Here is a 27,641-nt window from a genome sequence, read left to right as displayed (position 1 = left end):
TCCTCCCTAAAACTTATTTAAGGCAGACCAGCACGATTGTTTTTCTCATTCTCTTGAACCCACCCTCCCTCCCCCAGGTTCCTTGCTTCCCATTAACAATCATGATAACCCTTTCTTCCCTCCTTGAATCAGTGGGTAATCACTCTACCACAATATTACAGAGACAATACCCCAACTCTGAGTATTTGGGCATCATAATAAGACGTCCGATCAACCTACCTACCTGTTCACTCTTCCATTTCTCTTCATCCCCTTTCATCCCTGCAATCAAGTCTAGCTTAAAGTGTGGCACGGTCCATGCTGGGGATTTAAGTGCAGGGGCAGATTTAGTAGTTTTGGGGCCCTGAGCAATTCCAGCCATATGGGCCAATTCCTGAAATGCACCCTTTCTATTTTTATTTATATTCTATTTATATTGCTGTTTTATATATCACTAAATCTTCTTTTAAACTAATCTACATTTTAAATGATTAGTTTTCTTAAAATAAATTTACAACTAAAAATAATGATTTTTTTTGTTGTTGTAAATTTGACTGCTGTACTGCTCCATGATGGATATTTTATTTTGTATTATTATTATTATTATTACATAACATTACATTATTATAATATTATTATTTTTGATTGCTTATTAAATAATATTTAATCATGTTAAAATTGTATTTATTTAACTCTCACCATACAAAATATGGTAGAAAACGATGTTATATATAGTTTAGAGGTATAATTTATTCATTCATTCATTTTCTTTTTGGCTTAGTCCCTTTATTAATCTGGGGTCGCCACAGCAGAATGAACCGCCAACTTAGCCAGCATATGTTTTACGCAGCGGATGCCCTTCCTTCTGCAACCCATCACTGGGAAGGTATAGTTTATACTTCTAGATATTTATTTGGGGCCCCCAGATATCCGGTGTCCTGTAGTTTCCCCTCATAGTGCAATGACATGCGCTATAGGTGAATTGAATAAACTAAATTGGATGCAGTGTATGTTTGTGAGAGTGTGTGAGTGTTTCTCAGCACTGATGGTTGTCCTCTCAGTTCTGGGTTGCGGCTATAAGGGCATCCGCTGTTTAGACCCTATGCCAGAGTAATTGATGGTTTATTCCACTGTGGTGACCCCGGATAAAGCTGGGAATAATCTAAATGAAAGTGAGTGAGTGTTTATTTAATCAATTATTGAGCGCAGTTTTAGTTCTTATTTCGTTTTGACTTTTTGTTTTCCAATTCAGTGAGTTTTATTTAGTTTTTAGAGAGAAATTTGCTAGTTTATGTTCATTTTTATTAATAATTTATACAGTTGAAGTCAGAATTATTAGCCTCCCCTTTGATTTTTTTTCTCTCCTTTTTTTTTAATATATTTCCCAAACGATGTTGAACAGAGCAAGGACATTTTCACAGTTTTCTTTTGAAGAAAGTCTTGTTTGTTTTATTTTGGCTAGAATGAAAGCAGTTTTTATTTTTTTTAAAAGCCATTTTAGGGACAAAATTAATAGCCCCTTTAAGCTAATTATTTTTTTGATAGTCTACAGAACAAACCATCCTTATACAATATCTTGCCTAATTACCCTAACCTGCCTATTTAACCTAATTAACCTAGTTAAGTTTTTAAAAGTCACTTTAAGCTGTATAGAAGTGTCTTGAAAAATATCTAGTCAAATATTATTTACTGTCATCATGGCAAAGATAAAATAAACCGGTTATTAGAGATGAGTTCTTAAAACTATTAAGTTAAGAAAAAATCTGTTCTCTGTTGAACAGAAATTGGGGAAAAAATAAACAGGGGACTAATAATTCAGGGGGGCTAATATTATTTGACTTCAACTGTATGTTTTTATTAGTTCAGTATTTTAATTTTCTTTAGCTGTAAATAAGGATTTTTGTTAGGTGCAAGATTCAAAAGCATCAGAATAAATATTGTATGATTAAAACTCAACCACACTGTAAAACCCAACAGTCAACTTTATCAACTGAAACGAGTGTAGTTAACTAAAATATACTGAAGGTTAATTCTACTCATTTGAAAAGAGTTTTGAACTCTGTGTAAGTTCTCAATACTCATATAGATCAGATTTTCAAATGGTTTGTAGCCATTGGTTTCCTCAAATGGTTTGAGTTGCCTTAACTTATTGGGGTTTACAGTACTCAGTTGATTTGAGTTCTCTTCATTTATTGGGTTTTACTGTGCTTAAATTGCTTCATATACTCATATGGATTAAGTTCACAGAACTCATTAGGATTCGTTTTTGAATTTAAATGGTTTATTTCAATCAGTTTCCTCAAATGGCTTATCCTTTTGGATTTTACAGTGCAAAGACACATTTTTAAAGCATGTAGGACACATGAACACTACCATCTACCCATCCTCAACTGCAGCTATCACTGAAAAAAGTGTTGCATGCAGAACTGTTGCAAACAATTTATTTGTGTTGAATTTAAACAAACAAATTAAGTTTAATATTGTTCAACTAAATTTGTTTGTTTAAATTCAACACAAATAAATTGTTTACAAACAGTTAATGTAAAAAAAAATTGAGTCAATCCAAGGAATCATCTTTGAACAATTTTTTTTCAGTGTAGTACGACTTTATTTTGATGGTCCCTGCTGCACTTTTTCTTGATTTTAAGTTGCATGGTAATTACTAGACTGACTACTAGACAGACTGTCTGCCTAATATCTACTCATGTTGCTCCTTTAAATGACTATAAAAAACTTTACAAGTACACTAACCCAAACCCTAAACCCAGCCTAACAGTCTACGTATATTCTAATGACAATTAGTTAGCATGTAGATGCAGTGTAATTTAAATTTAATGTTAAAGGGACCATCAAAATAAAGTGATACCAACCAACTTTATTTGTCTTAAGATATTTGATCACAGCAGCAGCAAATCTTTCTATGAGTGCTATGATTTTATATTTGATTGAATAAAATGGCTTATGATCAAATGAGTTATAGAAAAGCTGGACACAGATATCATTGCTAGATTATAACAGTGTATATACAAATATGAAAATTAAATTATCTCCACTATATGCAACTGATCACTTTATATGGGAAGGAAGACAATGTTTAGCTTTTCTAGAAGTGGACAATATTGTATTTGTGCACATGCCAAGATGAAGCAGCCAATCGGCTGTCAGCTTCAGCTGATGCAGTGAGGATCTGGCCACTGTTGTCAGGAAGGTTCAATAATGCAGCAAAGTACCAAGGTTATAAGAAGTTTTCTAATTAATTTTACAGATCACACGGGAGCCATTTTGGTTTGAGGCATAATAAAAGTCTTAAAATAATAATTAATTCTCCATAAGGATGCACCCAAAGGACTTTTAAATGTATCTTGAATACTAATGCAAATGTATCTCAAAAGAAGGTCAGCTGGGTGCAGATCTCTTAAGATGTTATAGTAATATGATTATGAAAGTAAAGCTGGTGTTTAATAATACCTCAGAAACTCATTTTAAATATTTAACCATATATTAGCCATCATGAGGGATGCATTATGGGAAATGAGCTACTGTGCATGTTAGAGGTTACGAGAAGCTTTTTCAGAAAGGCTAGATCAATACAAATCATAGATAATCAATAGAAAAAATAAATCTGACCATCAGGAGAGGAAAGTGACGCTTAAATCTAGATTTGAGGATATTCAATGAGACATCAAAACAATACCAAAAAAAAAACCGACTGTACATTTAGGTCTGTCACAATAATCACTATATTGACTTATCGTACAATACTTGGAAATGACCTCAATCATTTTTGTTGTTGCAATATATATTTTACAAATTCACAAGTAACGCTGAAGCCATTTTACAATGACATTTACATTCTACCTCACTGGTGTCAAAGTTTATAATTGGGCATTTACCTAATAGGACTTTTAATACTATTTATAATAGGAAATTTACCCTTTAACATCAAATTATTGAATCTAAATAACTTTAAGAATGATAAGTATTTTAATGTGTGTATGGGTATTTGTATTATTATCCTGTTATATAGTCATTATATATAATCAGTGACATAAATTGATCTCAAAATTACAATAATATCACTTATCACAACAATTTCTGTGACAATATATAACAACAAAAAATCCTTATCATGACAGGTCTGTTAACATTAAGTAGAAGTGTTGACAATCATTTGTTCAATTAAATTACAGATGGCCAAACTAGTGGTAGATCTATTCAGTGCATTCAACTCAGGCTCATTTTGATTACGTATCCCTATATGCATTTCTGGAGAGCGCAAAATACATCCCAAAAGCTACTTTTTTTGCAGTTTTTATTTTTGCGAATACACCAGAGGTCGCTGTGTACGCTTTTTGAGATCTCGAATATCTCTCGCGAGTGGCATTCACACCTGCTATTCTCATGTAGATCCACTAGAAGCCGCTGTCAACTGACTGATCTACTGACTGACCAACTGACTGATACCCCCACCCTCCTTTTTCCCTAAACCCAACCAATAGTGTTTTAAAAGCACAAATTGACCTGCCCACCCACTTTCCTAAACCCAGCTGACAGTGTTTTATAAAGCAATCCAGAAAAAGAAAAGCCCTCATCTGATTTTTGTTATTTCTGTTGTTTTATATTTTGTTATTTCTGATATTTACTTATTTTTTGGCTTCTGTTTTGTCTTAACTGCTTTCTAGAATCGTTCTTCAACGGACTCGATCCCCGTCGTCATGGTCAGCTCCTTTCTGTGTCTCAAGTCCTCAGGCTTATATGTCGAGCAACTGGACAAACTGGTAACAGCGGGAAAGCCGTCCGTACGGAGGTAAGCGGTCAGCTGGTAAGCGCTGGAAGTAACAGCATCATACCGCCCTGTAATGTCTGTTTTAAAGACTAAATGCAGCCATACGTACTTCTGGCTACATAATTCTCGATCTCCAGAAATGTATATAGGGGTAATTTTTCAGAATGAGCCAATGTTGTAATCATTTGATGACATATTAAAAAACGGAATTTATCACTTAAAAATAAAGGTGATTTATTGGCATTGAATGTCCAGAAAGAAGCTTTAAAATTCACGGGCCGTTTTTACTCCTCAAAATGTACTTTAGGCTAAGCTAAAGGAAAATGAATGAATGAATGATCCTTATTTGCATTACTTTAATAAGGACATGTCGAATAAGTGTATTTTAAAAATATCCTCCCCTTCGATAAACCCAGCAGGCACCACACATAATATGGTAATATTAGGTTAGATTTAGGTCATCAGAGTCTAAGGACAATTTTATTTTGACATCCAATAATGACGTGAAATGATGTTGATATTTTGTTATGTTGGAAAGTGACCAAAATCCATTGTCGAGCCAACATCTTAAACCAACGTCATATTGACATCAAATACTGACATTTATTCGTCAGGTATGGCAACCAAAATCCAATGTCTGATTGACATCATAGTGGTAACGTCTACACAAAGTCAAGCTGTGACATCATTAGACGTTGATATTTGATTGTTTTTAGGTTGCATTGGAAAGTGACCAAAGTCCAACATCGGGCCAACATCTTAAACCAACATCATATTGACGTCAAATTCTGGACATTTAATTGTCAGGTATGGTAACCAAAATATAACATCTAATAGAAGTCATAGTGGTAACATCCACTCAATGTGAAGCTGTAATATCATTAGACGTTGATATTTGGTTGTTTTTAGGTTGCGTTGGAAAGTGACCAAAATCCAATGTCGAGCCAACATCTTAAACCAATGTCATTTTGACGTGAAATACTGACATTTATTCGTCAGGTATGGCAACCAAAATCCAATGTCTGATAGACGTCATATTGAAAACGTTCACTCAACGTCAAGCTATAACATCATTAGACATTGATATTTGTTTGATTTTAAGTTGTGTTGGAAAGTGACCAAAGTCCAATGTCGAGCCAACATCTTAAACCATTGTCATATTGACGTCAAATACTGGACATTTATTCGTCAGGCATGGCAACTAAAATCCAATGTCTGATAGACGTCATAGTGGTTATGTCCACTCAATGTCAAGCTGTAACATCATTAGACGTTGATATTTGGTTGTTTTTAGGTTGTGTTGAAAAGTGTCAAAAGTCTAACGTCGAGCCAGCATCTTAATCAAACGTTATATTGACGTCAAATATTACATTTATTCGTCAGGTATGGCAACCAAAATCCAATGTCTGATAGATGTCATATTGAAAACGTTCACTCAACGTCAAGCTGTATTATCATTAGACGTTGATATTTGGTTGTTTTAGGTTGCGTTGGAAAGTGACCGAAGTCCAACGTCCAGCCAACATCTTAAACCAACGTCATATTTCACGTCAAATACTGACATTTATTCATCAGATATGGCAACTAAAATCCAATGTCTGATAGACGTCATAGTGGTATTATCTACACAACGTCAAGATGTAACATCATAAGATATTGATATTTAGTTGTTTTTAGATTGCGTTGGAAAGTGACCAAAATCCAATGTCGAGCCAACATCTTAAACCATTGTCATATTGACGTCAAATACTGGACATTTATTCGTCAGGTATGGCAACTAAAATCCAATGTCTGATAGACGTCATAGTGGTAATGTCAAGCTGTAACATCATTAGACGTTGATATTTGGTTGTTTTTAGGTTGCGTTGGAAAGTGACAAAAGTCTTGTGCAAGCCAACATCCTAATCCAACATTTTATCGACATCAAATACTTACATTTATTCATCAGGTATGGCAACCGAAATCCAAGTTCTGATAGACGTCATATTGATAACGTTCACTCAACGTCAAGCTGTAACATCATTAGATGTTAATATTTGGTTGTTTTTAGGTTGCGTTGGAAAGTGACCAAAATGCAACATATGTCCGATGTTGGACATTGACTTCAGCCTAACATTGGGTTCTAATGTCCGACCGATTTTTCTTTTCACACACAATGCAACATCCCACAATAATCTGATGTCAAGTTGACGTCCTGTGCCTGCTGGGAATGTTTCACTTTAATTTTGACACTGCATTTTTGTTGTTGTATTAAAATCACATTTAAATGAATTGAATGCTTTGCTGTGGTTATGCTGCTTCAAAATTACACGTAATTATAAATTGTATTCAGTCCTTGTGTATTATTGTTTTTGCATCATCTCTAGTAACTGTGCTCTCAGATTGCGTGATAGGGAATCGCCTGCCGCAGTGGAACATTAGACGCTCCAATGTAATTGTAAGGCCTAACAAAGTTGCTTTTTGCCGGTTATAAAATTGCACAGTCATGCTTTTGGGTGCTTAGACAGTGCGCCGGTTGATGTTTCAACCCAGGCCGAGTGCCAATAGCGGGATGCAGAGATGCTGAGTCAGATCCAGAGAGACAGGCACCGAGCTCGATTACTGTAGCAAACAAACGGGAATGTAAGACAGAGAGTAGTACACGATATGTGTGCACTGGAGCAGAGAAAACAAAGTGCTGCTAGATAATAATATATGTGGATCATTTTAATGTTAGATGTCGTCTATTTATAGTAGGTTTGCTTGACGGGTGCTCGTCAGGGTAAAGACACACTTTGAGGTGTTCTGAGTTTTGCATTTCTCACTGGAAAACCCAGCAGGCTCTCAGGATCAGCCTGTCAGCAGCTCTACAGCACTGTTTTTTTTTGCTCTCCAGCACTGTTTTTCCTGCAGACTCACACGCAGTCTTCCCTCTGGTCGTTCACACAATGCTGGGTGTAAATCAGGAGCTCCGCCCTTTTGCAGCACACGACTGACCGGCTAACTAAAGGAGGATTAATACTCAAAATCAGACGGGATGTCCGTGTGTCATTTACAGAGCCTGTGTGTGTGTGTGTGTGTGTGTGTGTGTGTGTGTGTTTTAAAGGCACAATAAGTATGATTTTTAAAATGAACATATCCACTAATCACCAGAACACTGTTAAATATTTAGCTGACTTGCATTATTCCAAATGTTTAGAAGAATGTTCAAATCCAGAGAAATAAGCAATTTTATTTAGTGCACTCTAAAAAATATTGTTATACAAAAAAATAAATAATTAAAATTGACGCAACAGCTTGCATTAATATATTCAAATTACGACAACATCTAACAAAATGAAGTCAGACAACAAACTTGTTATGTTAGCCAAATCTTTACCTCTTCAGAGGCATTTTTACATAGCAAAAACCTCAAATTTGAGTTGAGTACTCAAAAAAAGTAAGTTGTTTCAATTTTTTTTATTAAAATTGAAAACAAATCCTGTGTTATGGGCTGTTTCTCAATATGCGTTCTTGTCTGTACTTGCGTTCTTGTGTCCTCGTGAAACGCCATCAACCGTCGCCAAAGTACTGTTCCAATTCAAAGTTCACATCTTGCCAAGTACAGATGAAATTCCTGGATGTGTACTTGCTCTGCGGTTTTCACAAAAGATGCTTCGAGAGGTGACTTGTGCATTTTGTGAAGCTCAGGTATCCCAAAATGCATTGCAGCGTAACCAGCTAGCGCTAATGGCGGAGGAGGAAACCCGCACAGTTTTAAAAATATTCCTTTACTGTGTCACAAAATAAAGTTCTACGAGTTTTTCAGGCGAGAATGTAGTTGTTTTAAACTCGAATCGGCAGTTTATTCACAAAGATAGCGCTTCTTTAACGATGTGGCTCAACTTATGCGGACTCTGACTCCCAGCCTGCCAGCGGGAGCTTCGTCGTCAGCTCCCCCGCCAGAGCAGCTTTACTTCGGCTAGGCCATCTCGGACATACCGCTGGACCTCATCACTCCATTGTAGTTAAAACATGATATTTAATACATCTTGTGAATATCTAACGGACAGTTTTTTGTCTTATAAATCTATTATTTGTTCTCAGGTGTATTATTTTGGCATTGTTATTTTGTTACCGTTTATAATTGTCTTTAATTATGTTACCGTGTTGTTCGCTGTTTGTCTTTTACCAAATTGTTTGACGTAATCTTTATTTCTTATCGTGTATGTATTTATTTCTTATTGTGTGTATTATTATTGTAGTTTAATAAATCCAACCCTGGCTCATTGTGGAAACGTAGCCCCGCAGACGTTTCTGCGGACAGCGTTTTACGTGCCGGGAGGTACGTATTCGAGCGTTTTTTGTTTTCGCGGATCCGCAAGATGCCGGTGTGCGCGCTTTTTCGCGTCTCGGGCGGGCAACTCTCGGGATCGCGCGGCGTTCGCGCCCGTGCCCGTGTTGTTCTCGCGCGAAAAGCCGCCGGATCGGAAAAAAAAAGCAAAAGCCCTTGTCTTCGATTTTGACCGCGTTTTCGGATCCCGCCGCGTTCTCGCCCTTATTTTTCGGATTCCGTTTTTCGTCTTACCTGATTTCCGGAACCTGCTGTTCCCCAGACTCAATCCCGGTCGTCGTCCACTGCGGCCGGCTCCGGCTCCTCCTCCGGGGCCTCCGCTCCGCCGACGCAACGCTGTGAGCTAAGCGGACAAACTGATTGCATCGGGAAAGCCCTCCACTCGGAGGCGAGCCGTCGCCTGGCGAGCGCGAAGAGGAGGGGCGGAGCGGCGCCACACCGCCCCGCAGCGTTCGCTCGAAAAAAAACAAACGAGGCCTTTACGTACCTCCGGCCACGTAAATCGCGGTCTCCAGAAACGTCCGCGGGGCTACGTTTCCAGAATGAGCTTGGGTTGAAAAAATCTTATAATCAAAGACACGTGTATAATAACTCATTTGAATTAACATTTATATGAATATATATGTACATTTTCTTAAATAAACCTGATTTGTGTCCTCGCGTCCTCGGGAGTTCGTTCTTCCAAGTCTGAACTTGGCAAGTCTGAACTTCCAAGGACGCAAGTCCGAACTTTGCGTACTTGGTATTGAGAAACAGCCATGTACTTAATTACATGGATTTTTTAAAGTTTAGAACCTTAAGTAAATGAATACATTTTTGTTTGTTTTCAAATTTACTGTTCATGCTTGTAAGAAACCCATTTAACAACAACATTTTTGTTTTTCGGTACATTTTTTTTGTATTAAACCACAGGTTTTTATTGTTATACAAAACAAAAACATGTACTGTCCCATATTATCAGTATAAAAAATAGTAAAAAACATCAGTGTGTGGACTTAAAAATACAAAACAACCCCATTAGTGTGGAAAAATTTCTTTGGGTTGCCACAAGTTAAATATTGTTTTAAAGTTCCATTTATCCCTCTAAACAGGTTAAGAGTCTGGGTGTCATCCTTGATAGCACCCTATCCTTTGATTCTCACATCAATAACATCACCCGTTCTGCTTACTTCCACCTATTCAACATTAACCGTCTCCGCCCTTCTCTTACCCCTCATGCCACTGCTGTTCTCGTTCATAGCCTTGTCACATCTCGTTTAGATTACTGCAACTCTCTTCTCTTTGGTCTCACTCATAAATCTCTCTGTAAGCTTCAGTTGGTCCAGAACTCAGCTGCCGGTATCATCACCAGGACCCCTTCTTCTCATCACATCACCCCTGTCCTGCAGCAGCTTCATTGGTCACCTGTTCATTTTCGAATCGACTTTAAAATCTTGATGTTAACATTCAAAGCCATCCACAATCTTGCCCCTCCATATTAGTCTGCCCTCATCCACATTTCTGTTCCTTCTCTCACCCTGCGATCTTCTTACTCCCTCCACTTGTCTGTTCCCTCTTCTCGCCTTTCAACTATGGGCAACAGAGCATTCAGCCGCTCTGCTCCGAGACTTTGGAACTCACTACCACCTGCCATCAGAAACATTGACTCCCTCACACTGTTCAAATCAAGACTCAAAACCCAATTATTTAAGATGGCTTTTAATACTTGATTTTATTTGCTCTATTGCTGTGTATATTTTATTATTTCTCTTGTTGTTTTACTATTCTCTTTGATTGTACGGTGTCCTTGAGTTGCTAGAAAGGCGCCTTTAAATAAAATGTATTATTATTATTATTAATATTAAAGTAACTGACAGATATATTTACCTTTAAATTAGCCGCATTTTTTAATTTATGTAATTATCAATGTTTTCATGTTTTGAACAGTTAATAAAATTATTCTGGCACCTTACAAGTTTTATTCCCATCAGCATTTTGGAATTTTTAAGTTACAATAATGTATTAAACTATGTAGTGGTTACAGACCTCTTGAGTTATTTTTTTAGAGTGTGAGATGGAGCATGTGCTGATGACGAAACACATCCTCGATTTGGTTTTATAGAACATTTCCGGGAAACACCAAATACGCTTTAATATGTTGTGTGTTTTATTAGACTTTGTCACGGTTGCAGGTTTGTGCGCTTCTCCGGAGTGTATGTTTGATCACGTGGGTTTGTTTTGTTTTGGTTGTCCATGTGGATTTGTTATGCTCACGTGTTATGACGACACTCAGTTGGTCTGATTAGTTCGCCAGCTGAGGCTCATCATGGTGCCTATATCTGTGCGACGCTTTTGTGTGTCTGTGTCAGTTCGTTACTATCACTTATGTTTGTGCTGTCTGTGCTCAGGCCCTGAGGAGTTTGTCTGGATCTGGTTTCCCCGTTCTGTTCCTGTCCTGTGTTCTGCGTTCATCTAGCCTGGCACTATTTGTTTTATTGTCAGATTCAAATAAACATTGTCACTTGCATTTGGATCCTCTCTGACTCTCATTCGAAACGTTACAGACTTAGACTGCATAAAGCAGAATTTGAACAGAAAACTACAATGTATTTATTGATAAAACAATGCTGCTTCTTTTCTGCGTGATCAAGTACTGGAAGCGGTAGACTGTGGCATAATGAAAGTGTTGCTGCTTTCGGCCGCATCAGACTTGGGCTATATGCAGTGGTGGAAAGAGTACTGAAAAATCATACTAAAAAAAGTACTCTTAAACATACTATTACTTGCCCAAAAATGTATTGCAAGTAGAGTAGAAGTATCTGTTGTAAAAATTACTCAAAGTATAGACCTTTCAAAAGTACTCAAGAGTAGTGAGTATACTCTGTGAAAAGCTGACGCATTTACATGTAATTTGTGCATGTGTGTGTAAACGTAACATTCTGTAGTGCATTTAGTTATTGCCCAGCAGGCACACAATGTCATATGATGTTAATATTAGGTTAGATTTAGGTTGTGATGTCAGGTGACCAAATTGCTAGCCAGCGTCTAAGGACAATGTAATTTTGATGTCAAATGATGTTGATATTTTGTTTAATTTTAGGTTGTTAGAAAGTGACCAAAGTCCAATGTCGAGCAAACCAGCGTCATATTGACATCAAATACTGACATTTATTTGTCAGGAATGGCAACCAAAATCCAACGTCTGATAGACGTCATAGTGGTAACGTCCACACAACGTCAAGCTGTGACATCATTAAACGTTGATATTTGGTTGGTTTTAGGTTGGACGTTGGATATTGACGTTGGCCTGATGTTGAGTTCTGATGTAAACCCGATTTTCACTTACAAACAAAACGCAACGTTCTCATAACAATGGGCTACAATGTTAATCTGATGTCTTGTTGACGTCTTGTGTCTGCTGGGTGTTTAAGGCCATTTCGGTCATCATACAGTAAACATCTGTCATCTTCTCATCAGTGACATGCATCTAAACAGTCTCTAAGTCAATGCCTGTAAAGATTTTGAACATCGTCTTTTGGACACTTTTAATGCTTCCAAACTGCTGCAGTGTAAAGTGCACATGTCTTGAGGAAATACATTATGATGCAATTTGATGGGACAGGAATCACAGGACTGATTTTTCTAAACTTCAATGACAAGAAAAAAATTAAGTAGTGACTGCAGTTAGAAGGAAAGTAGTGAAGTAAAAGTGACGATACAGCGCTGAAAATGTACCCAAGGGAAAGTAAAAGTACACATTTTTAAAGCTACTTGGTAAATTATAATTCCTGAGAAAAACTACACACTGTGATTTGAGTATTTGTAATTTGTTTCTTTACACCACTGCTTATGACAATGAACAAACAGAAAAATAATTGAAAAAGGTTACGTTACAAATTACATATAAGAACATAAATCCATTTAAAAAAATGAATAAATCACAGAAATGAGGGATATAGATCACAAAACATTTGTCATAAAACCATAATTTCTCAAGACTAAAGACAGAGCAACAAAATAGTTTTGTTTTAACTCTTGGGTCCCACTTTATATTAAGTGGCCTTAACTAGTATGTACTTACACAGGAGTTAATAGTTTGTTACAATGTACTTATTGTGTACTTATGCTTGATTAAATACATGTATGTATTTACATCTTTAATTAACTTTTGTAATTACATTTATAAATACACTGTTGACCATCCCTTACACCTTAAACCTACCCATACCACCAAACCTGTCCATAACCCAACCTCTATCCCAACTCAAAAGCACCACAAGTGTTCTCAAATACATCATAAACACAGTAAGTACATTGTATTTATTTTTTTATGTAAGTACATAGTAGTTAAGGACACTTAATATAAAGTGGGACCAACACTTGAAACGTTTTCCCCTGATTTCTGTTTTCCTGTTGTTAAGGGAACATTTGATATTGTTTTGAAACATTAATAAATGGCCAACTAAAATGTTAGTGAATATGTTGGTCTTGTGTTCACGGGAACATCAATAAAGACCAGAGAACTTTAAGACAACCTTGCCAGAACGTTCTCTTTCAGATGTGATTTCATAGTCATAGTCATATAAACTTTCAGAATTTGTATTATGTCGTCAGCACATTGTTAAGTCTGTTTAATAAAGCCTTATTTCTCACGAGGAGCGTTAACTGCTCAGCACTTACATTTTACTGGCCTTATGGGAAGATTTGCTATGTAATAAAGTAATGAAGGCAGAACGGAATATTAATTCTGAATATTATGTTAAAAAAATCTTATATTGCACAACATGTATGCTTTTCCTATGAAGAACTTTTAGCATCCATGAAATCTCTCCCTTCAGCAAAATGTTCTTTATAATATAAAATAATCAAGCAAAATATTCTTCACACTAATAATTGTATATAAAAAGATGAAAGTAAAGAGGTTATGCTTTTATGTAGACCGTAAAAAATATCTGGTAATGCATAATGTTTCCGTTTTTTTGTGATTCGCAGATGTTATTTGTTTATTTACGGTTGTAAACTGTATTATGGGATGTTGATCTCTGCTCTGTTGACTTTTGACTTTTTTTAGATTAACTCTTATTTTCACATCTTAATGTTGATTGGTATGTTACTTTTTTTGTGACATGACTGCTGTAGTATTGATCAGTTTGAGATGCAAAGTCAGATGGCTACATCTGCACCCTAATGAACTATTAACAGCATCACTAACAGTACACAGCAGCACTAACAGGAGACCAAATCAATAGCTGATCATCTGATCGCAGTTCTGTCGATCCACAGACCCTGAAGCAAGCATTTGAAGAGATGATGCTGGAATGTTTGCTGATAATCAATGTCTGTCCTCAGGGTCCCGCTGTCCATCTGCTGTGTGTTTGCATACAGCGCCACCTATTGGTGTCATAGCAAGACTCATCATAATAGTGAGGGCTCACAAAGCTAGGGATGTTTTTGAAAGCAGTTTAGTGTCTTTTATGTGCAGAATGTATAATATTTATTTTAGTACTGTGGCTAAATATGTAAGATCACTTTTTCTATGAATATTTATATTTACATTAATTTATATAATTTATTTTTGTTTGTGTTTTTTATGGTTTTAAGATCTGGGCCTTTATGAAAAACTAAAAAAAATTATAAAATCAATAATAATAAATATAAATTAGTATTTTTAGCTCATTTAATTTATAAACATAATTATTAAATTTATTTAATAATTATTTAAAAATTATAACAAATATTTTTACTAAAATTATATGAATTATATATGTATTTGTGTACATATTTACTTACTTAAATTTCATAGTTCATGTAAATAATATATATATATATAAATATTTTTGTGTGTGTACTAATACAATAATAATTATAATAATAAAATTATAAAAAGAAATATAAAATAAAATAATCATGAAATTAATAATGATTATATATGATATATATATTATATTTATATTTAGGTCATTGGTTAGATGTTTTTTTATCATTTATAAACAGGATAATTAATTAATTTTAATAATTATCAAATCTTTTTAAAAATATTTGTATAAAAGTAAAAATTATAAACATGATAATTATTAAGTGAATTATATATAAATATGTTTTCATATTTATTTTTATGTAAATTTCATAATGCATGAAAAAAATGTAAGCATTAGTTTATATTATTTTTGTTTTTGTGTGTTTTCCTCTGGAAAACTAACATAATTATAAAAATGAATGATAATAATAATAATAATAATAAAAATAATAATAATAATTATTATTATTTGAATAATAATAATATAATTTGAATAATAATAATAATTTGAATAATAAATAAAAATATATATGTTTTTAGTTCATTTAATTTATAAACATGATAATTTTTACAATTTATTTAAATTACATGAAATAAAAAATGAATATGTTTATTGTTGTTATTATTAAAATGATAACAAATATTTTAAATATATAATTTTTTTAATTATAAGCATAATTATTAAACTAATTTGAATAATCATTACAAATGATTAAAATATGTTATAATTAAAAAATTATAAACATGATAATTATTAAATAATTGTTATTATCAGAAATTATTTAAAAATACTTAAAAAACATTTTTTTTTCAAAATTATAAACATGATCAATATTAAATTAATTATATATTTATTTCGATATATTTATTTATTATTTCTTTAGTTCATTTCACAATTATATCTAAATGAATAATAATAATAATAATAATAATATTTGATACAGTATATGTGTCAATTTATTTTTAAGTATTGTTATACTTTTTGAATCGTTAAATAAAGCAATAATAAAACTGGAATATATATATATATATATATATATATATATATATATATATATATATATATATATATATATATATATATATATATATATATATAATAATAATATATACATATATATATATATATATATATATATATATATATATATATATATATATATATATATATATATATATATATATATATATTATAATATATATATATATTATAATATATATATATATATATATATATATATATATATATATATATATATATATATATATATATAATATAGATATTACTAATTACTAATATTATTACTAATAATTATTAGAACTATGATTTTTATTATTAATATTATTTATTAACTACATTTAGGACATATTTTAGAAAATTAATGCCATCAATCATGTGTTTACTTACACAATAATTCATTCATATCTTACCATTTTTTCCACCAGCAAAGCATGCGTGAGCTCAATAATGTACATGGGCAATTTTATCACAGTAAAGATTCACAAATATGGCAGTAAACTAAAGATCATTGTGAGTGTGTGCATGTGAGGCGTATCATCCGCTGCTGCAGAGCTTATAGGTGTTTAATGCTTCTGCTGAGGAACGAAGCGAGTGTAACTTCATTACTGCAGTGGACATAAATCTCTCACAAATGTGCATGCGGCCACACACACACACTCTCTCACACACACATATACACTATTTAGCCAAAATGATGAAGAACCTTAACATATGCAGCAGCTTATATTATCATATTCATTATACTCTATCAGGACAGCTGTCTCACTCTCGCCATATTACAACGACTTTCACTGCAACCACTAAACAGCCCAGTCTTGGGTTGCATGTGAATAATTTACCATGCATTTGGTGCAATAGATGCTGCATTCTGTCTAGAAACCGTCACTGTCACCTGACCTTTAGCCTCTCTACAGGACCTGAAAGGCAACACCCAGAATATGCAGTCTTTCTCTCTTTCTCTGTTAAAATAGTGCAAGGGTACAATAAGGCATTGATGGTGCGGTTTCGGCTTTTAGGTGGTTACACAAAGCCTGAATATTAATTTATTAGTATTTTTAAAATGCCCTGAAAGACTTATTCACGTTTGAAATGAAATGGTGCAGTCATGGACAGTGTTGTGTACAATTGCTGAAGACGACTTTGGTTTTTCGTTTCTGAGTGATTGTTGCTTTACTACATGATTTGCTTTGTCTCTTTATTGGTTATTTTTGATTTTATATTTATTTTATTTATGCATTTATGTATAAAATACATTACACAAATTAACAGTTTTCCATATTTTGTGATTTTGATTGATTAAGATATGCTTTTAATATGTTTTTAATTGCATTATGGGATCTTGATCTTTCTTTCAACAACTTTTAACCTTGAAAAGCTTAAAAAAGTGACTTTTATTAACATTTTTAATAGGTTAAAATGATACACTGTCTGGGTTGGTGTTGTATATTACACAACAAACACCTTGTAATAAACTGGCAGCACATTTTCTGTTATTTTACAGACTAATTTCTCTATAGATTATTTCTTATACATTATATTATATCAAATTAAAATGTCAATAAAAGTCATAGTGTTAAACTGTAGAGTTGCATTTTCAATAGCAAAAGTTGACAGAGCAGAAATCAACATCCCATAATGTAATTCTCAACCAGAAATAAACAGGAAACACTTGTGAATCACAATGTATGTACACTCACCGGCCACTTTATTAGGTACGCCTTACTAGTACTGGGTTGGATCCCCTTTTGCCTTTAGAGTTGCCTTGATCCTTCATGGCATAGATTCAACAAGGCACTGTAAATATTTCTCAGAGATTTTGGTCCATATTGACATGATAGCATCACGCAGTTGCTGGAGATTTGTGGGCTGCACATCCATGATGCGAACCCCCATTCCATCACATCCCAAAGGTTCTTTATTGAATTGAGATCTGGTGACTATGGAGGCCATTTGAGTAAAGGGAACTCATTGTCATGTTCAAGAAATCAGTCTGAGATGGTTCACACTTTATGACATGGTGCGCTATCTTGCTGAAAGTAGCCATCAGAAGATGGACACACTTTGGACATATTCAATTCAATTCAATTCCCCTTTATTTGTATGGTGCTTTTACAATGTAGATTGTGTCAAAGCAGCTTTACATAAATTGTGAAGGAAACCTGTGTGGAAACCCGCTAAGTGATGCACTGAATCTTTGCTCTACTACACAGATAGGTCTTTAATTTAGTTTTGAATTGGGAGAGTGTGTTTGAGCTTCAGACGTTATCAGAAAGGCTATTCCAGAGTGTAGGAGCCATAAATGAGAAGGCTCGACCTCCTTTACTCGACTTTGCTATTCTAGTTACTACCAGAAGCCCTGAGTTTTGAGATCTTAAAGAGCGAGTTGGATTGTTGCGAGACAGAAGGTTGGTTAGATAAACAGGAGCTAGAATATTTAAAGCTTTTTAGGTAAGAAACAATATTTTAAATTCAATACGAAACTTAACAGTAAGCCAGTGTAAGGAGGATAAAATTGGGGTGATATGATCATATTTTCATATCCACATAAAGGGATGGACATGGTCAGCAACAATACTCAGGTAGGCTGTGGTGTTGACACAATACTCAATTGGCACTAATGAGCCCAAAGAGTGCCAAGAAAATATCCCCCACACCATTACATCACCTCCACCAACTGGAACCGTTGATACAAGGCAGGATGGATCCATGCTTTCATGTTGTTGATGCCAAATTTTGACCCCACCATCCAAATGTCGCAGCAAAATTCGAGACTCATCAGACCAGGCAACGTTTCTCCAATCTTCTATTGTACAATTTTGGTAAACCTGTGTGAATTGTAGCCTTAATTTCCAGTTCTTTGCTGACAGGAGTGCCACCCGGTGTGGTCTTTTGCTACTGTAGCTCATCCGTCTCAAGGTTGGACGTGTTGTGCGTGCAGAGATGCTCTTCTGCAGACCTCGGTTGTAACGAGTGCTTATTTGAGTTCCTGTTGCCTTTCTATCAGCTCAAACCAGTCTGGCCATTCTCCTCTGACCTCTAACATCACATGGCTTTTTTGCCCACAGAACTTGTCTTGACCATGTCTACATGCCTAAATGCATTGAGTTGCTGTGATGTGATTAGAAATCAAACAAGGAGTTGGACAGGTGTACCTAATAAAGTGGCCGGCGAGTGTACATATGCTGATGAATTCGGATCAGTTTACAGGATTAAATGACATCCTGAATGTCCTAAAAAATATATCAATAAGCCCTTTTTTGATTAAAAAGGAATATCACATTTTAATGATTGTAAATGTCGAATGTTCGGGAGAAGAGAAGTGTTTGTTGTTGCTGTAGAAGTTTCTTAATATGAATAAAGTCACAAATAGGCTATTTTGAAACGTGATATGAAATGTGATCACTGTGGAATAAAATTTCAGAGCCACAAACAAGTTTAAATCTAAACAAGTCTCAAACTGAGTGCAAACATTTTATGCTGGACAAAATTAGTATGAATTGATAACACAAAATATTATTAATATTTATTTTTTAGGGCCATTTAATCTTTTTAAATCGCATGTAATATTTTGTGTCTGTGTATATTTACATGCCATGTTCCAAAACCTTTACTTAGTTTTGCATTATTCTGATGAGGTAAAAAAATTCACTTGATTATATTGGAGGCCAAAAATGTATGAATTTCACCAGAGGGTTAAAAGTACAAACAATTTTACAGTGTTTATAAAATAAATGGCGCAGAACAAACACACTTGTGATCGTTTGCAATCCAAAAAAGTAATTAATTGTACTCTCAGCAAATCAGTTAGCAGTTTATGCATGCATAAGCTCTATCCGTTATACTGTGCAATAATATTATTCTTCATCAACACTTTCCAAGTCGTACTGTAGCTCATTGTTACTTTAATGCATTTTACTGCTTTTAACGCCACTCTACAAATGATGCCTTTATTCAGCCGTTTCCTTTAGTGCATTATTGAGCATTTCAGCACATAGATCAAGAGCTTGGCAGAATGAAGCGGATGAACTTGCTGAACTTTAAAGCAGCAGACGGTGCCAGTCCTTTCTGAAGCGGCATTGCAGCACAGCTGGCTCACAGTGGTCCGGCGTCTCGCTCTGTGTGGGGTGTGTCTGGGTGCAATGCAGTGCTGGACTGACCCACGTCACCAGTGGAACCACCTCTCCTCATTTGGAAGTGCCTTTGCCAACAATACACTGAGAGAGGAGAGAGAGAGAAAGAGAGAGAGACAGAAAATTATTATTATTATTATTATTATTATTATTATTATTATTATTATTATACTATATATTATAATACTATACTACTATTTACTGTGTTTTTTAAAAATATATACATACATGCATCCGGAAAGTATTTAAAGCGCTTCACTTTTACCACATGTTTTTATGCTACAGTCTTATTCCATAATGGATTAAATTCATGTATTTCCTCAGAATTCTTCACACAATACCCCATAATGACAATGAGACAAAAAGAGTTCTTGAAATAGTTGCAAATTTATTAAAAATAAACAACCTGAAAAATCAATTAGTCACAGCCTTTGCTCAATACTTTGTTGATGCACCTTTGGCAGAAATTACAGCCTCAAGTCTTTTTGAATATGATGCCATAAGCTTGGCACATCTGTCTTTGGGAATTTTTACCCATTCCTCTTTGCAGTACCTCTCAAGCTCTATCAGGTTGAATGGGAAGCGACGGTGTACAGCCATTTTCAGATCTCTCCAGAGATATTCAATAGGATTTAGGTCTGGGCTCTAGCTGGGCCACTTAAGGACATTCACCGAGTTGTTGTGAAGCCACTCCATTGATATTTTGGCGGTGCGCTTTTGGTCATTGTCCTGCTTAAAGATGACCGTCGCCCCAGGCTGAGTTCAAGAGCACTCTGAAGCAGGTTTTCATTCAGGATGTCTCTGTACATTGCTGCGTTCATCTTTCCCTCTATCCTGACTAGTCTTCCTGACTCTATCCTTCCAGTTTCTGCTGCTGAAAAACATCCCCACAACATGATGCTGCCACCACCATGCTTCACTGTAGGGATGGTGTTAGCCTGGTGATGAGCGGTGCCTGGTTTTCTTCAAACGTAACGCCTGGCATTCTCTCCAATGCTTTTAATTTTAGTCTCATTAGACCAGAGAATTTATTTTCTTATGGTCTGAGAGTCCTTCAGATGCCTTTTGGCAAATTCCAGGTGAGGAGTGGCTTCCGTCTGGCCACTCTATCATACAGGCCTGATTGGTGGATTGCTGCATAGATGGTTGTCCTTCTGTAAGGTTCTCCTCTCTTCACAGAAGAACGCTGGAGCTCAGACAGAGTGACTGTTGGGTTATGGATCACCTCCCTAACTAAGGCCCTTCTCCCCCGATAACTCAGCTTAGATGGTCGGCCAGCACTAGAAAAAGTCCTGGTTATTCCAAACATCTTCCACTTACAGATGATGGAGGCCACTGTGCTCATTGAAACTTTCAGAGCAGCAGAAATTTTTCTGTAACCTTCCCCAACCTTGTGCTTCGAGACAATCCTGTCTCAGAGGTCTTCAGACAATTCCTTTGTCTTCATGCTTGGTTTGTGCTTTGACATGCACTGTCAACCCTGGGACCTTATATAGACAGGTGTATGCCTTTTAAATTTTGTCCAATCAACTGAATTGACCACGGGTGAACTTCAATGAAGCTGCTGAAACATCTCATGAATGATTCGTGGAAATAGAACGTACCTGAGCTCAATTTAGAGCTTCACGGTAAAGGTTGTGAATACTTCTGTACATGTGATTTTCAGCTTTTTTTATTTTTAATAAATTTGCAACTATTTACAAAAGATATTTTTTTACATTGTCATTATGGGGTATTGTGTGTAGAATTTTGTGGAAATTAAATCCATTTTGGAATAAGTCTGTAACATAACAATGTGGAAAAAGAGAAGCTCTATGAATACTTTCTGGATGTACCGTATAATTATGCTCTTTTTAATGTAAACTTTATAAATGCTTTGGCTATACATTTGTCATGCCAATAAAGCAATTATTGAATTGAATTGAATTGAGAGAGAGAGAGAGAGAGAGAGAGAGAGAGAGAGAGAGAAATGTCTGTGATTTTAATGGTAACATTAAATGTTACAGTAACTCTGTTACAGTAACAAACTGTAACCTGGTTAACAGCTAGTTTCCATAATTGTTTCCAATTTATTAATGTTGTGTTGTTTACAGCAGTCATTTAATACAATTCATCAGCATATGTTTCTCAACAATAGTGACAATAGAAATAATCAGAACAATCTCAAATATAAGCTCAAAACATCATAAAACTACCTACTTAGGATGTTTATTCATTCATTCATTTTCTTTTCAGCTTAGTCCCTTTAATAATCAGGGGTCGCCACAGCGGAATGAACTGCCAACTATTCCAGCATATGTTTTAAGCAGCGGATGGCCTTTCAGCTGCAACCCAGTACTGGGAAACACCCATACACACCCATTCACGCACACACTTATACACCAAGGCCAATTTAGTTAACCCAGGGGTGTCCAAACTACGGCCCGCGGGCCATCTGTGGCCCGCATTTAGTTTTGTGGTGGCCCGCGAGGCTTTTTATAAATATTAATAGAAACTGGCCCGCTATACAAAAATGAACGTAATTCAATAAATAACCACCGGGTGTCGGTATTACATGCCTTCAATTAGGCAGCACTTCTTGTTATGATGTAAAACTAACCGACCAAACTGAAGGAAACATAATTGATAATCACATTTTGGCGAATGAGATCAAAAAGTAAAACAATTAGCAGCTGCCCTATCAGCTCAACAACAGCAGTTTTTTTGTGCTAATAAAGTGCAAGAAAATTCTAAACTGCACTGCAAAAAATGCTTTTTTTATTTATATTTTTTGTCTTGTTTCAAGTCCAAATATCTAAAAAATCTTAAATAAAGGAAAATTTTCTAATTTGTTTTGAGAAATAATATGCTAATATTAAGAGAGTTTTTCCTTAAAACAAGCAAATTAATCTGCCAATGGGGTAAGCAAAATAATCTTGTTTTTCCTTTTGACTTAAGATTATTTTGTTTACCCCATTGGCAGATTAATTTGCTTGTTTTAAGGAAAAACTCTCTTAATATAAGCATATTATTTCTCAAAACAAGACTATATGTTTTGCTTGACTAGAAAATTTTTCTTGATTTGAGAATTTTTAGATTTGGACTCGAAACAAGACAAAAAAAATCCAAGTAAGAAAAGCATTTTTTGCAGTGGGCTAGTTATGAGGTAGCTCAGCTAATCACACAGCACAGGAAACCCTTCACTGAAGGAGAATTTATAAAGGATGAGTGTTGCAACTGTAATTTGCCCAGAGAAGATTCAAGTTTTTTAAAAACTTAAGTCTTTTTAGAAACACAGTTGGATGATGAAATAAAATAATTCCATAATAATATACACACACACATCTATCCATCTATCCATCCATCCATCTATCCATCCATCCATCCATCCATCCATCCATACATTCATCCATCCATCCATATATATATATATATATATATATATATATATATATGCGTGTCTGTGTGATGTGTGTAAAATTTGGCCCGGGACAACATTTTTTTTTTATTATCTGGCCCTCGGACCAAAAACTTTGGACACCCCTGAGTTAACCCAATAAACCCACGCCAACGCGGGGAGAACATGGAAACCCCACACAGAAAAGGCAACTGGCACAGCCGGGACTGGAACCAGCAAATTTCTTGCTGTGAGGTGACAGTGCTAATGTGAATATATGGATGCTAAACTGACTGCTTTAAAACAAGAAGGAATCTTCAAATGTTACTTGATTTTGACGAGAGCAAATATACCGTCACTCTTCCGCCACACATGTAAAAACAGATTGAGTTTGTCCTTGACTAAGTGCGCAGAAGCACTCAATTCACCCCCACACCAAAGAGACGTGAGAATCAATACTGAGTGATGTAATTTAGCATAGTGAATGTCATTTCATAAATGGATGGAGTTGAAAATTCGAATGAATCCCAGTTTCAGCCTGCAGAAGCAGATGGATGGCGTGGTGTTGGAGGAAGAGATAGAGCGGTCACATCCGCGGACGTGCATCGACACCATCAGCACTTCCAAGCCCCGAAAGCGCTGCATTTCTCTGACAAGATTTAGGGTGGAAGTGCTGAGCCTTTGACTTGCACAGAGATGTTTTAGCAGAAAGATGCTGCTCTGGCCGAAAGCGGCGGTCTCCGTCACACAAGCACTTACGGATTGGATGTGCCTGCACTGCTGATCAATTCACTTTAATGACAGGAAAAGCGGGTGGAGGGGCTTTGAGGGGAAGAGCATTTCATCCTTTATTTCTTCTGTCTTTCTCGGTTCATCTTTAAGACAAGACTTTGCAGACTCTAATAATGACTTGTTCAAACTACTTATTTAAAATGAATCGAAACGACACAATTCATTAGTGTTTTTGGGAACAACTTAATTGTTTTATGTTTAATCACTCTTTTTTTCAGCTTATTCATTCATTCATTCATTCATTTTCTTGTCGGTTAAGTCCCTTTATTAATCCGGGGTCGCCACAGCGGAATGAACCGCCAACTTATCCAGCAAGTTTTTACGCAGCGCATGCCCCTTACAGCCACAACCCATCTCTGGGAAACATCCACACACACATTCACACACTACGAACAATTTAGCCTACCCGATTCACCTGTACCGCATGTCTTTGGACTGTGGGGGAAACCGGAGCACCCGCAGGAAACCCACACGAAGGCAAACTCCACACAGAAACGGCAACTGAGCCGAGGTTCGAACCAGCAACCCAGCGACCTTTTTGCTGTGAGGCGACAGCACTACCTACTGCGCCACTGCCTTGCCTTTTTCAGCTTAGTGCCTTTATTAATCAGGGGTCGCAACAGTGGAATGAACTGCCAACTAATCCAGCATTTGTTTTATGCAGTGGATGCCCTTCCAGCTGCAACCCATCACTGGGAAGCATCCACACACATTCGCACACATACACTACAGACAATTTAGCCTACCCCTTTCACTTATACCACATGTCTTTAGACTTCTGGGGGAAACCAAAGAACTCAGAGGAAACCCACGCGAACATGGGGAGAACATGCAAACTCCACACAGAAATGCCAACTGACTAAGCCAAGGCCCGAACCAGCGACCTTCTTGCTGTAAGGCGATCGTGCTACCCACTGCGCCACCTGTTTTCTGTTCAATACACCTTAATTTGTACAAATTTAAATACAAATGAGTTCTTACAAATTCATACACATTAAGTAATTAATCAAGTGAGAAAAAAGTCTTTAAAAATCATGTAATTATCCAGAACGAACTACAGTGGCTGAGAGAGCCCAATGCACCATAACTTAAGAAAACACATGCAAATAGAAAATCAGCAGCAAATTAAGAAAACATCATCATCGGTTTGACAGCAAATGTGTTGCAAATCCTCACAAACACAAATAGAAAACACAAGGGGTGTGGCGCATACATTCATACATATGACAGAATTCACAAGTTGTTCTTGTTGTTCTTCCCCTTTAAGAGTTTTGAGCTGAAAGTGACGGGGTGACATTCCCCTTTAAGAGTTTGGTGAGAGAGAGAAAGGAAGCGATCGGTTCACAAAGTTTTCATCCTGCTTTTGATGTCTCTCAGCTTAAACGGCCACAGGGGTGTCAAAATGATTTGTTTCTTCGGTGCAGCGCGATGCAGACGCGAACAATTCGGTATCAGTTCAGTAATAATCATAACCGGTTATTATGTACTGACGTCAATTATCTCATAAGCGATATATCACCGTAGCTTACTATGGCGAGGGAGGCGAGCGCTCCAACTTCTTAAAAACGCAGAAACTGTGCACAATTTCACTGCGTGTGTGTTTGCTGGACAGTCTTTCACTGACACTTACAGCAGAAGCCCCTATTTCACTGCAATTGAGAGAATGAAAGTAAATTTCTCTCTCTCTCTCTCTCTCTCTCTCTCTCCCATTGTAGCCGTTTGACCAGCTGGTGCTTTTCCTCTCCTCTTGGCTGTTACAGTGATACTCCTGGATACAGACACGAGCGCTTGTCTGCAGAGTTTTCTCCACCGTGTATATCATGGATCAGTTGTGATCGCCGCTGCCGTTTATCACTCATCTATGGAGAGCGCATCGCACAAGAGCCATTCGCAGCCCTTTCTGTTGAGCGCTTGACCAATCAAAGGAGTGTAAGAAAGAACTATAACAAATTAAACCGACAATTAACGGTGAAAGGTTAATGTATAAATCAATCAATTTATCTTAATATGTAATTTAAGTTAACTTAATCGATTTGTGTTGGGACAACATGAATGAATTGTGTGGAACTCCGCATTTTTCCTGTGCAGGTGAACAGTAAAATAACTCTACAATACCAGTGCGGATGCAATGTATATTTTTAGCACCAAAATATAAATTGGAATCTTTTAGTTTCATCATTATTTATGCACTGTTATTCATTTTACTTCATCTTAGTCCCATATTTATCAGTGGTCGCCACAGCGGAATAAACCACCAACTATTCTAGCATATGTTTTACGCAGTACTGGAAAACACCCATACACTTTTTCTCATTCACACACAATTTATGGCCAATTTAGTTTATTCAATTCACCTATAGCACATGTTTTTGGATTGTGGGGGAAACCGGAGCACCAGGAAGAAACCCATGCCAACACAGGGAGAACATGCAAACTCCACAACTGGCCCAGCCGGGACTCGAACCAGTGACCTTCATGCCGTGAGGCAACAGTACTAACCAATTTGCCACCATGTTGTTTGTTCTTTTCAAAAAGTGTCATATTGAATACACTTCAAACACTAATACTGAAATGCACCTTATTTGTTGCACTTTATCAATTTGTATCGTTTCTTTTTCAGCACTGAACCATGAATCTTCACTTCAGCGTCACTTACTGTACATAAACCTGGAAGCGCATCCGCTGCGTAAAACATATGCTGGAATAGTTGGTGGTTCATTCCGCTGTGGCACCCTCTGAAATAGAGCTGGAAAAAAAAATTTATGAAATGCCCAGATTAAAACATTGACAGACGCTTATAAAAATCACTTGTCAGTAAAAAGTAGATTGGGTGAAAAGTGAACACGCTTTATACACTTGTACCAGCAGATGAAAGGCTGTATTTTGCCTTTGAATCAAAGTGTTCACTGATTTCCTCAGACGGGATGTAGTGCTTCATGTGCACCGCCATTCATGCGTTTGTAGAAGAATACTTTAGCTTTGATTCAGCATACATCACCATAAGATGCTAAATCTGCTCAGAGTGAGTGAGATTAAATGATGAGCAAAGGTTTTTCTCAGTTTCTAAAGAATTTCAGCTTAAACTCAAACCTTTCTGATAGAATTTTGATAAGTATGAAGTAAATATAATAATTCATTATGTATTTAAAGATAAATTATTAAAATAAAAGTTTTTTTTTTTCTGTGTGTGTTTATACATATATTACGTCAAAACAAAGTTTCATTTTAGAATGAATCGCCCACCACTAAATATTCATTCATTCGGCTCAGTCCCTTATTTATCTTAACTCCACACAGAAATGCCAACTGACCCACCTGGGGCTCGAACCAACGACCTGCTTGCTTTGAGGCGATTGTGCTACCCAGTGTGCCACCGTACTGCCCAGAATATAATATAATATAATATAATATAATATAATATAATATAATATAATATAATATAATATAATATAATATAATATAATATAAT

General features: G+C 35.9%; 1 long non-coding RNA gene across 1 annotated transcript in view; it reads left to right on the top strand.

Moving 5' to 3' along the window:
- LOC137496290 (uncharacterized) overlaps positions 1–27,369 on the top strand; it is a 38,970-nt gene extending 11,601 nt beyond the window's left edge. The window contains exons 2-3 of the long non-coding RNA XR_011016494.2: positions 4,662–4,786; positions 25,888–27,369. This is a non-coding gene — a long non-coding RNA (uncharacterized lncRNA). The remainder of the gene's footprint in view (positions 1–4,661; positions 4,787–25,887) is intronic.
- The last annotated feature ends 272 nt before the right edge of the window (positions 27,370–27,641 follow it).

Source organism: Danio rerio, chromosome 8 (genome assembly GCF_049306965.1).
Source record: "Danio rerio strain Tuebingen ecotype United States chromosome 8, GRCz12tu, whole genome shotgun sequence".
NCBI classification, from domain to species: Eukaryota; Metazoa; Chordata; class Actinopteri; order Cypriniformes; family Danionidae; genus Danio; species Danio rerio.
Note: the sequence above shows the minus strand (reverse complement) of the source record. Positions and strands in the feature narration are given on the sequence as shown.